Source organism: Theobroma cacao, chromosome 5, assembly GCF_053813885.1.
Source record: "Theobroma cacao isolate CCN51 chromosome 5, ASM5381388v1, whole genome shotgun sequence".
Classification (NCBI taxonomy): domain Eukaryota; kingdom Viridiplantae; phylum Streptophyta; class Magnoliopsida; order Malvales; family Malvaceae; genus Theobroma; species Theobroma cacao.
This window is the reverse complement of record NC_142643.1, coordinates 35,953,600-35,968,443: the sequence shown is the minus strand read 5'-3', so window position 1 is coordinate 35,968,443 and position 14,844 is coordinate 35,953,600.

The following is a 14,844-nucleotide window of genomic DNA, read 5'->3' as shown; positions in this document are numbered from 1 at the left end:
TTCATCATGAAAATGGATAAACATGAGAAATGTGTGATGGAGAATTAAAGAATTAAAAGTCAAATATTTAAATTTTGAACCAATAAGGAAATGCCATGTGTCATGTTTTTATTTCTTTATAAAAAGGTAAAAAATCAGCCCATTTCTCCCATAGTAATCAGCCAAACCAGAAGAGAAGAGAAACCAAGGAAGAATAAACGCTAGGTGGGAAAAATCAAAGAGAAAGTGTTGGAATTCAAGGATTTGATCAAGCAAAGGTAAAATTGTTTTGATTTTGCTAGTGATTTACCTTACCCATGCATTTTCCCTTAATTTTCATGGTTAAATTAAATATTTTCATGATGAATTCATGGCTGGTCAAAATGGGTATGGAGAGAGAATGATCTTGAATTGGTTTGATTTTTAGGTATGTTAGTGTTTTTAGGTGATTAATGATGTGTAGCATGAAAACAAGTAAAGAAAACCACCAAAGGTTTGGAACCCATCTATAGCCAAATTCTCTAAGTGAATAATGAGGAAGAATGGGATGTTATTCTAGGTGATTTGATTAAGAAATAATAGTTTTTGGTGTAGGAATTAATGAATTATGGAGAGAAAATTAAGTAAGAAAAATCACGGAGTTAGTGTACCATTGTTGGCCGAAAGTTCCAAGAAGAAAGTGAAGATAAATTTTGCCTAATTGTGTGTTAATTAGTTGTGCTTGGTGAATTGAGGGATTGGAAAAGAAATGGAGCAAGTTGGAGTGAAATTAGACGCATTGGCCAATTTATCGGATGAAAAATCGACTTAGACCAATACCGGGTCTAGATGGCTACCCTTGCATTTTTCATTTCATATCATGCATATATATATCGAGCCTGAAATAGCTTATAACTGTTAGACACAATTTAATTGGAATATGTGTCATGGATTATGGCTAGGTGGTGAGCCATTGGATACGGGTAAAGGACTGTACCCGCGGATTGAAAATAGGAGTATTTATACTCCTAATACTGTGAGTGAACTTATTATCGTCTTAATTATCTAGAGTAGTTTTATTCAATTGTGTGATTTTATGGAAAATGGATTTAAATGGTAAATTGCTATGTTTTAGGAGAAACTGTGATTTTATAAATTTTCTAGAAAATCGAATACTGGTTTTGAAAATAGAGTAATTGGAGACTGCCTACTTGTGTTGTAAAATTATTATTTGAATTAAATGGCTTGTGATAAATTGGCATGATTGGCTGAATTTATACTTGTGTTGAAAAATATGAACTATCTGTTTTGCCTTGATAAATTGGTTAGTAATGTAATTGCCATGCTATGCCATTGAGATTTGATCAATTGGTGGATTAAAGATTAGCTACTGTAGTGGTGGGGGGTTCCGTGGACCAGCCTATTAGAGGGGCATGGTAAACTCCTTTATATTCTCACCTCGGTCGTAGAGGTGCTTAGGATATCTCCTGAGGTGGGCTTTTTGAGTGCACTTCACGTTAACCACCACGTGAGAGTGAGACTCAGCCAACGCCAAGGAACGGCTGTGATGTTCAACGAAAAATGTGTTTTATACGAAATATAAATTTTTTAACAGCCTTGGCTGTCTTAGTGGGATACCTTGACCATGGTATCCGCGAGAATGATTTTGGCAGGAGCCAAGTTTTGTGAGATATATAAGCCATGTTGATTAATTGAGTAAACTGAATATTCATGTTATGAAACATATATTGGAAAAGAATATTTTAATTCGTCTCCATTTACTCGTCTTTAGATAGTTTAGATGGTCTCTGTTTACTCACTGGGATTATGTAATCATAATCTCACCCCTCTTCTTATCCATTTTTCAAGCTCAGGACAGTTTGTTGATAGTTGATTAAGACGTGAATTAATCTCGGAGTTGCATCCTATAAAGTAAGGGTTTGTAGCCTTACACCTTCTTGATCAGTTGGGGGCCCATGTGTCACTGTAAAAGTAATTTTATACTTCAGTTATCTGATTTAAAGTATGTATGAACATATTTATCTTTTACACCATGTTTTTGACGGGTTTTGGTATTTTTGAAGAAAAATGACGAAAATGCCCCTATGAGCCAGAAAATAATATTTTATTGTTTTGATTTGGAAACGACTTATGATTTCTTGAAATGTGAGATTTAATAACTGCCGCTCACCGAGGAGATGCGGAAGCTGATGCTAAGCCTTGCGAGGTTTCGATTGGCATTTGGGGTAATGAGTGGCTATCGAGACGTCGTGGCGGTTGTCACGGGCCCTATGGGAGTTTCGGGTCGTGACAAATGGTCTCCAATTATTCTATTTTCAAAATCGTTATTTCATTTCAAGACAATTTATAAAGTCTTTTCATTTAAACACATTTTGTTTACAAAACATAAAAATTTACCATTTAAACTCATTTTCATAAAATTCACCAAAACCGAATAAAAACAAACTTTAGATAATTAAAATGATGGTAAGGTTACTCACAATGTCTAGAGTGGGGATTTTCAAAATACTCAGACTACTGGTCCTCGGGTACAATTCCTTTACCTTTATCGGAGGACTTACCACCTTGACACAGTACAAAATCGAGAAATTCACCACATTGGTACTAAATTGAAATTAAACTAATTTAGACTATTAATGCATGATATGGAATGCAAAATGTCCGATTAATCGCTTAAATGTAATATTCAACCTAAGTCACACTATACTCGGTCTAATCGGTTAAAATATCTAATTTAACTCCAAATCAATTCTTTTCACTTTCTACACTCCAATTATACCTAAATTACCTCAGTGACTATGAATGAGATTCAATTTATCAGTCCCGAGTCAATAATCACACATGTCTACACATTGAGCAAAAATTCAAATTTTCACACCAAAATTTCCCATTTAATTTCTAGCCTCACCAAACATCAAATATCACCAAAATATCATGAAATATCATCAATTTCAGAGTCAATATTCTCCCTAGAAAATTCGACCTCTTATGGGTAATGCGAGAAAAAGAATTTTTTTCTTATTGTTTTGTTTCTAAATATGCTAAACTAACTAAAAACACTAACATAACTTAGAATCAAATCAATCCAACTTCATTCTCTCTCCATACCCATTTGGTCAGCCATGAATTCACCATGAAAACATGAAATTTAATCATGGAAAATAAGGAGAAATGCATGGGAAAGGTAGATCACAAGTCAAAATCAAGAAATTTTACCTTTGATTGCTTGATTCCTTGAAATCCCACACTTTTTCTTCAATTTTCCCACCTAGGTTTTGTGTTTTTCCTTTCCTCTCTTTGTTCTTACTATGGCCGGCCACATGAAGAGGAAATGGGATAAATATGGGCTGATTTTTATGGAAAATAATAAAATATCCTTACTTGACACATGTCACATGCTTATTAGTCCATTTTTCTTTTTTTTATACTTTAATAATTATGCTTCCATTCTCCACCACACGATTAGTCAAAGGTCAAAATGAGGATAAGGGAAGACCATGTGCTGGACAAGTGTCCTGGTGGTGGAAAATTAAGATTTTGCCCCTAGGGTGGTAAAATTACCATTTTACCCCTATGCTTCGAAAAATATCGGGATTACAATTTTTCACTTTTCAACCTCAAATTATACTCCAATAAGTCAAATATGATCAAAATCTTTCAAAAAAATTCTCATTTTGTCCTCGAGTGGTAAAATTACCATTTTGCCCCTAGATAGCAAAATTTCCAATTTGACTCCAATTCGATCCTCAAACTCCCAATCACCATTTTAAGTCATTTTGGGACTTTAAAATTCTCAATTTCACCTTAAATTCTCTATTTGATCTAGTTCAAAGTTTAGTTCAACTTAGTTATACTATTAAGTACACTACCAACTTTTAACGATTTTCGGGGATTTCCTAGCATGCAAACATGCTATCCATCACATGCATGTCATGACAAGTATTTTATAAGGTCAGGCTTTACATATTCTATGTTCCTTACTTTGGAAGTAAGCAATCGATCTCATAGATTAAAGTATAGAGATACTTAGAACTAGAATATAGGTGCTTGCCTAAGAGAGCAAGCTCACTGAACATGACTTGCCATGAGAAGTGCATTTGGTAATAGACTTTAGTGTCTATGCAACACTTCTCATGTGTCAGTTGTGTAAATACTTCCTAAACTTAAGACATCAGGCTATCTTATGTGTGGAGTGTTATGCTTTGATTTCATCCTTATGAGTGCCTAACCAAGGATGCTAAAACAAGATGCCTTTGGGTATAGTATGAAGCATGTGAAGGCAAATGAGTGGTCAAGATAGGAATCATCACCTCAAGTGTTTTAGAGGACATATCCTATCAGTTCTTGGTTAACATTAGCTTATTGAAGTCCTTGGCCAAGGTGACATGGAGATTATGAAAAAGGTTTCATAACTCTCTATAAAGCTAATGCTATAATTACAGGAACAAATATGGAGGTCAATAAGAGTAGACACTATACCAAGCTCTCATTATCTCCGGGATATATGATGAGAGAATGAATTACACTGATAGACTGTATATTGAAAGGTTGTCAAAGAACCCTTTGACTCTCCCAACAATTGGGTGGCCATGATGCATTGCTAGATGCCAATCTTGGTCTATGGAATTGATTATAAACTAATTGATTGAAATTTATATTAATAAATTAAGTCATTAATCAATTTCATTGCCAACATGTTGGGAACCTAATGGGTCACACATAATGATTGCATTTGAATTAGATTGGGAGAGTGACGATTTAAGTTAGACTCAAATCATATGCTAGATAATTAACTTCTATAAACTTAATTAAAAGAGTTTAATTAAGTTTTTGGCATAATTATAAATAGTTACAACTATAAGGCCTTGATTTCAAAATATAAAGGAAATTAATTTTGATTTTAATTTTCAAGGACTTAATTAAAAGAGTTTAATTAAGTAATAGGCCCAATATTGTAATGTGTTATAATATTGAGGGCTTAATTGCAACATTGAAGTTATTTTAACGTAACTATATAAGTCACCTTTTAACTATTTTTCATATGAGAGTTTTTCACAAATGAAGAAAACGTAGTTTTTGTCAGAAAAAGAAAAACGTTTTCTTTCTTTGCCACCACTCCCTTTGTGTGAAAGAGAAAATTGCTTATGAAGCAATTTTCGAGAAAAGTTCGGCTAAGATTGCGAAAAAGAAGAAAAGGACAATTGTTGTCTTCTTTGCTAGCACAAAGTATAGTTAAAAACTCCTTCTTTTGTTAAAGGTTCAAGTGCAATCGTGTGTACTACCATTAGAGGCTAAACACTTGATTGGCTAGGGTTTTTGCTCCTTGTGGTGTTCGTGGGATTACTTCGGAAAGTGCCATCGTGATTACGAAATTACATTGCAAGGTAACTTTCTAAATAATAATTTATTTTACGCTTTTATGTGTTAAATATCACCAAGGTGATCCATGGGTGGAGGCATATTTTGTTGTTTAGTTATAAAGTTTTTAATTTTCTTTCCGTTACGTATTTTGAGCATGCCATCCATAGCCAAACCCATCAAAAACGACATGAGAAAAATGAGATTGTGAGATATAAAGCACGGCTTGTTGCACAAGGTTTTGCCCAAAAACCTAGTATTGATTATGAAGAGATATATTCTCTTGTGGTGGATGCAATTACATTTTGATATTTAATTAGTCTGGCAATACATGAAAAGCCTGAATTGCTTCTAATGGATGTAGTTATAGTCTATTTATACGGTTCACTTGATAATGATATCTATATGAAAATCCTATAAGGATTTAAGTTGCCTGAAGCACAAAATTGAAATTCTTGGGAGATTTATTCGATCAAATTAAATAAATTTTTATATGGATTAAAACAATCCAGACTCATGTGGTATAATCGTCTTAGTGAATATTTGTTGAAATAGGGCTATAAAAATGATGTTATATGCCCATATGTTTTTATACAAAGATTTGGATATGAATTTATGATAATTGCTGTTTATGTTGATGATTTAAACATTATTGAAACTCCTAAATGGTTATCAAAATCTATGGATTACTTAAAGAAAGAATTTGAGATGAAAGACCTTGGAAAACTAAGTTTTGTTTAGATCTTCAGATTGAACACTTAACAAATGAAATTTTTGTCCATCAATCTAATTATATAGCAAAAGTGCTAAAATGATTTTATATGGACAAAGCACATCCATTGAGTTCACCAATAGTTGTAAGATCATTAGAAGTGAAAAAAAGACCTTTTCCGATCTTGTGAGGATAATGAAGAACTTTTTGGTCTTGAAGTACCATATTTTAGTGCAATTGAAGCACTACTGTATCTTGTTAGCAATACACGACCTGATATATCATTTGCTGTGAATTTGTTAGCAAGATATAGTTCTTCTCCAACTCGAAGACATTGGAATGGAATTAAACATATACTTCGATATCTCAGAGGAACAATGGATATGAACTTATATTATTCAAATGCATTAAAATCATATCTAATTGGTTATGCAGATGCAAGATATTTATTAGATCCACACAAAACTTGATCCCAGACAAGTTACTTATTCATATATGGAGGTATGGCTATTTTATGGTGTTTTGTAAAACAAACTATAGTTGTTACTTCTTCTAACCATGTAGAAATTTTAACAATTCATGAGGCAAGTCGTGAATGTGTTTGGTTAAGATCTATAACTCAACATATTCAAGAAACGTGTGACTTGTCAACTAAGAAAGAAATTCCAACAACATTATAGGAGGATAATACTGCTTGCATAGCATAGTTAAGGGAATGATACATTAAAGGCGATCGAACAAAACATATTTCGTCAAAATTCTTTGTTACTCATGATCTTCAAGAAAATGATGATATTGTTGTTCAACAAATTTGTTCAAGTGACAATCTAGCAGATTTGTTTACTAAAGCCCTTCCTATTGTAATTTTTGAAAAGTTGGTACAAAAGATCGGAATGCACTATTTTAAAGATTTTAAATAAAGTAGTCATCGGGGGGAGTAAAATAAGCACCATACTCTTTTCCTTCATCAAGGCTTTTCCCATTAGGTTTTTCTTGATAAGGTTTTTAATGAGACAGTATTTCAAAAGCATATTCTTAAAAAGAATTATATATTCTTTTTCCTTCACTCGAATTTTTTACCATGAGGTTTTTTCATTATAAGGTTTTAATGAGACATATTCGTAATACAATGAATATTCAAGGGAGAATGTTATGAATATTTTTGTGAATATCCATTTATGTTATCTATATCTAGATTTGATGTAAATTAGATTGGATTAGGATTTAATCTATCTAATCCCTAAGTTTTATCTTCATCTTGTAAATTCTATCAAGATAAGGGGGTTATTTGCCTATAAATAGGCCTTCTCGATTCATTTGTAAACACACATTTCAATAACATCTCTTCTCTCCCTCTAAATAGTTTCTTTCTTCTCTTTAATTGTTTTTTCAAGTTATCTTTATCTGTTCTTTTAAATTATACTTTCATAACAATGCTATTATTCTTTATCTGTTTTGAGTAAAATTTTTTAGGTCAAGTTTCATGAAATTTTTTATTACAAGTGATCAAATAAAAATTCGATTTGAAATTAAAAAAAAATCAAGTAAAGATCTTGTTAGATAGATTAAGTATACAACATTTCAAATTATTTGGATATGTCTAGATATTTTAGTTAAATAAAATTTTTTTAATTAATAATTTTGACGAAATTTTCATTATTCAATAAATATTGATTTAATGTATAGATTGACACTATTATTAATTAATTTTTCATATACAATTTGAACTCTATCAATTTATCAATCTTAAATTTTATTTAAGTCAATTTAAATAGAGAATATCATGAAACTTGACTTAAAAGAACCTTAATTAAGTTATCTTCATCTATTTTTGGGTGTTGTCGAGTTTGTTTTTAGTGTTAAATTGGGATATATATATATATATATGTATATATATACATGTATATACATGTACATATTCATGTATGTATATGTATATGTATATGTATATACATATACATACATGTATATGTATATGTATATGTATATATATATAAAGCTTTAAATATGAGGCAAAGTTATCACTAATGTAGTGCAAAAACTTATCTTTTAACCTTATATTAGCATAAATAATTTATCGTGGACAATGGACTTGCCTCGGAGTACTAGAGTGTTCCGTAAGTTGCCTTTAGATGATAATGATACCTTTATAATTCTGTCAGGTCAATACACATTATTAATCCAAAATTTTCATTAATCTTAAAAGACCTATTATTATAAGTATTAAGTTTTAAATTAAGCCATACATGCAAACATGATCGTATTTGAATAATAATGTCATTTGTATATTTGCGAACATGATCATGTTAACTATCATGCTTGTTTTTCTTGTGGCTAAATTTTCTATGAATATTACTGTATCAGCCTAGGAAAAAAATAGCGGTTACGTCTATAGACACTAAAACTGCATTTTTTTGGTCTGCTTCTGTTGGCATTGTTAGATGCCCTCTCTTGCTTGCTGTTCTTGCTCTTTTGAAGAGATTAAGTTTTTCCATTGATTAAGAATCTATTGAGAATAATGTTTGCATGGTCTATGTCTTCAATGTGTGTCATATCAATACTTGGTACAAGTATGTTCGTACATGTTCACTGCTGGTTAATTCAATATAGATGTTATTACATGTTAACTTTTTTTAACTTATTAACACTTGTAATCCAAGCCTTGACAAGTGTTATCCATGTAACTTCCCACTATGTGTCAAACCCTATTCTATAAAATAATTATGACATCATTTACATGCTCAATCGAATGTTTGCATGTTTAGGAATTTTGAGAAATCGTTAAAAGACGATATTGCCCCTAATGGTACCATTAAGTCGATTAAGCCTCGAACTAGTTCAAATAGAAATTTTAAGGTGAAATTAAGAGTTTCATAGTTCAGGGATGACTCAAAATGGTAATTCGGAGTTCGAGGATCAATTTGGAGTCAAACTGAAATTTTCACTATCGAGGGGCAAAATGGTCATTTACCACCTAGGGACATAATGGAAATTTTTTTAAAAAGATTTTTTTTTTGGCCCCATTTAACTTATTGGAGTATGATTTGAGTATTGGAGTATAATTTAAGGGTTTGGCAGTGAAAAAATTTAATTCTGGTGATTTCTAGAGTGTAGGGGCAAAATCATAATTTTTCCACCCGAGAACAAAATTTGAGATTTTGAGAGAATTTAGATCACATTTGACAAATTGGAGAATGGTATGAGTAGAAGGGATGAAAAATATGTCTATGGGCAATTTTTCAATTTTTGGGGCAAAAATATAATTTTTGACTTTTACGGGGGTAAAAGTGTAAATTTCAAAAATTACTCCACCAAGACTTTGGATAAGTCTGAGAATTTTATCTAAGCTATGGATATGTGGGACAAGTGTATGGTGAAAATTTCGAAACAAATGGATGGCTAGAATTTAAGGAATTAATAAAACAAAAAAAATGAATAAAATAATGTTATATTATTTTAGCCTTTAAAAATGCCAAAATTTCCATAATTCTCATCTTCTTCAAGCCGTCCAAACCAGGAGAGAAAAGGGGGAAAACAAATAAGAACCCTAGCTGAAAAATTTGAAAAAAATCAAGAGAAATCAAGAAATCAAGCATTAAAAAGGTAAATTTCATTGATTTTCCTTGTGATTTTCACTACCCATGCATTTTTTTTTCTCATTTCCATGCAAAATTAGAAAGTGGGTATGGACACCCATGCTGGCCAAACCTCCATGGATGAGTTTTGAGCTTGAGTTTTGGTTGATTTTAATTGAATTAAGTGATTTTAGTTAGGCTATATTGAAATATAGCAAAAATAAGCTAAAGAAATAATTTTCTCCCATTGAAACCCATTATGCCGAATTTTCTAGGGGAATATTGGCTGCTGATCTTGATGTTTATTTGAGGAATTATGATGAATTATGAGCCTAGAAAAATAATGGGAATTTTCGGAGCAAAAATATGAATTTTTACCCACTAGGGGTATTTTCGTAATTTACTATCGAGATTGATAATTTGCACCACACTAAGGGACATTAAGTCAATTTGGGTGCAATTGAGGTATAGAAACTAAAAAAAATTAATTTGCAGTTTAAACGGACGCGTATATCGATTTATCGGGTAAAAGACCGAAATAGGCTAACATCGCGTTTAGGCAAAATTTAGACATTTTGCACTTCATATCATGCATTAGTAGTATAAATTAATTTATTTTGGTTTAGTACCAAAGTAGTAAACCTCTTAATTGTGCAATTTGTCAAGGTGGCGAATCCTCTGGCAAGGGCAAAGAAATCGCACCCGAGGAGAAATAGTTGGAGTACCCGAATTTAGTTTTCAGAAACTGTGAGTGAACTTATTATCGTCTTAATTATCTAGAGTAGTTTTATACAATTGTGTGATTTTATGGAAAATGGGTTTAAATGGTAAATTGTTATGTTTTAGGAGAAATTGTGATTTTATAAAATGATTTTATAAATTTTCTGGAAAATTGAATACTGGTTTTGAAAATAGAGTAATTGGAGACTGCCTACTTGTGTTGTAAAATTATGATTTGAATTAAATGGCTTGTGATAAATTGGCATGATTGGCTGAATTTATACTTGTGTTGAAAAATATGAACTGTCTGTTTTGCCTTGATAAATTGGTTAGTAATGTAATTGCCATGTTATGCCATTGAGATTTGATCAATTGGTGGATTAAAGATTAGCTACTGCAGTGGTGGGGGGTTCCGTGGACCAGCCTATTAGAAGGGCATGGTAAACTCCTTTATATTCTCACCTCGGTCGTAGAGGCGCGTATGGTATCTCCTGAGGTGGGCTTTTTGAGTGCACTTCACGTTAACCACCATGTGAGAGTGATGTTCAACGCCAAGGAACGTTGTGATGTTCAACGAAAAATGTGTTTTATGTGAAATATGAATTTTTAATAGCCTTGGCGATCTCAGTGGGATACCTAGACGAAGGTATCCGCGAGAATGATTTTGGTAGGAGCCAAGTTTTGTGAGATATATAAGCCATGTTGATTAATTGAGTAAACTGAATATTCATGTTATGAAACATATATTGGAAAAGAATATTTTAATTCGTCTCAATTTACTCGCCTTTAGATAGTTTAGATGGTGTCTGTTTACTCACTGGGATTTTATAATCTCACCACTCTCAATTCCCCACATTTCAGGCTTGGGATAGCCGGTAGATAGCCGATTGCATCAAAGACTTCAGTTAGCCTTATATCGATAAAATTGTAGGTTCACAAACTCGCACCTTATTGGTTAGTTGGGGGCCCATGTGTTACTGTAAAAGTAATTTTATACTTTCATTATTTGATTTAAAGTATGTATGAACATATTTAGCTTTTACACCATGTTTTTGGCGAGTTTTGGTGTTTTTTAAAAAGAAATGACGAAAATGCTCCTGTGAGTTAGAAAATAATATTTTATTATTTTGATTTGGAAAAGACTTATGATTTCTTGAAATGCGAGATTTAATAACTGTCGCTCACCGGAGAGATGCAGAAGCTGATGCTAAGCTTTACGGGGTTTCGATCGACATTCGGGGTAATGAGTGCCTATCGGGACGTCGCGACGGTTGTCACAGGCCCGATGGGGAGTTTTGGGTCGTGACACTATGTGTATAAATATGGTTGTTTTATATGAATAAAGTGTCTTTCATCAAAACTAAAATCTGGTCCCTTTATTAATTTCTTTTCTAGTTCATTAACAATGGCTACATACAGTAGCCTTATCTCTGTCCTTATTTTATCTTCATGGTATCAAGAGCCTATTTTAGATGTTAAGGGATTGTTTTTGTAAGATAATCAAAAAGCCATTTTTTCAAAACCTAAAGAAAACCATCATACTTGTAAAATGGTCTCTAGCAATATTCTTAGTCATCAATCTTCACCAAACTTTAATGTCAAGAATTATGTAATTTGGTCAGTTAAAATGGAAGCCTATCTTCATGGTTATGACATTTGGGATGTCATAGGATCTGGATGTCATAACCCAGTACTCTTTTCGAGCCCGTGACAACCGCCGTGATGTCCCGATAGATAAACCTTACCCGAAATGTCAACCGAAACCTCGCAAGGCTCTAGCATCAGTTTTTCGCCTCCCTTGTGATCAACAATTACTAAATATCATGTTTTAAAGGAATATAGATGATTTTCAAATCAAAGACAATCAAAAAGTAATTTCTACAGTACAAGGGTATTTTGGTCATTTTATCCAAAAATTTTAAAACCTGTTAAAAATACAGTATATGAATGAAAAATATACATTTCATATAAAAAATAAATCTAGGTGTCTAAATCATCTTTTTAAAGTGAAGTTATAACTAATAGAACTAAATAAAAATATTGGATAAAATATTCCATTTTTACATAAAACAATATTTATAAAATTCTACGTAAACAATTACTGTAGCGTAATAACAAAATAAATTCATATACATAATAGCACACAGCACCAAGGTATGCAAAAATATTTTACAATGACATGTGAACCCCAAAATAACAAAAATAAACAGGACTGTAGACCTACGATTTCTAAGGGTGCAAATCCAAAAGCAAACCCTCGACAAAATCAACTGTCTACAGACTGCTCTGAACCTGAAATGGGTGAAAAGAAGGGGGTGGGTTTTTATAAACCCAGTGAGTAAGCAAAGTTCATATATAACATCTAAAGTCGAGTAAATTGAGACAATTAAAACATCTGTTCATAATATAATTCATAACATTAAAACTCATTTCAACCATATAAAATAATTACATTTCATCAAAAATAATCAACAAGGCTTATGACTCTCTTAAAAATTGGCTCGTGCCAAAACTCGTACTTGATGACACCTTGCACCGGGCATCCAACCGAGTCCGCCAAGGATATTAAATTAACATATACACATAAAACATGTTTTTACGTTTAAAAACATAGTCGTTCCTTGGCGTTGGCTGAGTTTCACCCTCACGTGGTGGTTTGGTGTAAAGTGAACTCTAAACTACCTTAGGAGATACCCTCCGCGCCTCTCATACTAAGGCAAAATATGATGGGGTTTGTCGTGCCCCTCTAATAGGCTGGTCCACGAAAACCTACCCATTGCAGTAAGCTAATCAATTACCCCACCAAATCAATAAAAATTTCGGCAGTATGATATGGCTAATATGATATTACCCAGCCAATCAAGGTAAAACAAAACAGTTCATACATTCCACACAAACACAAATTCAGCCATTCATGCCGTCACATTGTCATAAGCCATTAATTCAAACCATATGTCAATTACAAATCCCGTTATGCCGATACATTTATTACAAAGCAAGGTCGACATAACTAACAATAGTCAAAACATATATATAACACAAGTATATAGTCTCCACTTACTCAATTTCCAAAATCAGGATTCAATTTCAAACCAAATTATGAATCTCATTTCAATTAACCAACACTTCAGTTATAAAACATAATAGTTTACAATTTAAGTTCATTATTCTTTAAAATCATAAAAATGAGTATAAATTACTTTAGATAGTTAAGATGATCGTCTGATTACTCACAATAACGGGAGTACTCCTACTCCTGGTCCTCGGGTACGATATCCTTACCCTTACCAGATGGCTCACCACCTATACATAATACATAACAAGTAATTCAATATATTTGTGCCAAATTGTTATAAAACTATTTCAGGCTCTTTATGAATGTATGAAATTGAATGAGAAGTGTTCGAATAATCCCTTAAAGATGGTGTTCTACGTAAGTTCAATTGTTGTTGGACTGAAATGGTATTCTACCTAACTCGCACTATACACTGTTTAATTAGCCAAAACATCCAATTCAACTCCAAATATATTCATCGCACTATCGGTACTCTAATAAGTCTGTATACCTCATTAGAAATCAATTCTAAGTCCGTTTACTATAATTTTCTCATTATCGTTCAAATCGTTTACTAAAGGAACTATACTTTTCGATAATCGTTTTCAATATCCGACATCACAAATCATCAAATACAAGCTAGATAACATGAATATGACAAAATTCATCTTTAAAATATTCCTTATAGAATTCGGCCAATTAGGGTTTGATGAAGAACATGTTATTTTCTTATTTGTTTTTCATACCGAATATCACAAAACACTAAAAACGCCTAGATAACATGAGATCTAGCAAAACCAATCCTCAAAACCTTCCCCCTTGATTCGGCCAGCATGCTTTCATCATGAAAACTTGAGTTTCAACCATAAAAAATGAAAAAGAAAGCATGGGTAAGGTAGATCTTAAGCTAAATCGTGAAATCTTACCTCCGATCGCTTCGTTTTTCGAAAATCTAATGAATTTCTTTTGAATTTTTCCTCCTTAGAGTTTTTCTATTCTTTCCTCCTTTGTTCTTTGGCTTCCACGGCAATGAAGAGTGAATTGGGAAAGGTTTATGCTGGTTTATAAAGGAAATTATAAAAAAAAATTAAAACTTGACACATGTCGCCACTTGATTGGTCCACGGTTAAAACTTACCAATTAAGCGTTCTCTTACCACCACATGAAATGATAATAGGTGAAATTCATGGGCTTGACAAGTGTCATGGTGGTGTAAAATTTTAAAAATTCCAATTACGTCCTCGTGGACACGTGAAATGATCGTTTTGCCCTTATGCTCGGAATTGAAAATTTTCACTTCTCAAATTCAAATTATGTTCCAACTAGTCAAACTTGGTCAAAAATCTCTTCCAACATTCCAATTTTGCCCTTGGGTGGCAAAATGACTATTTTACCCCTACATTATAAAAATTCCCAATTAGACTCAAAATCAATCCTCGAACTCC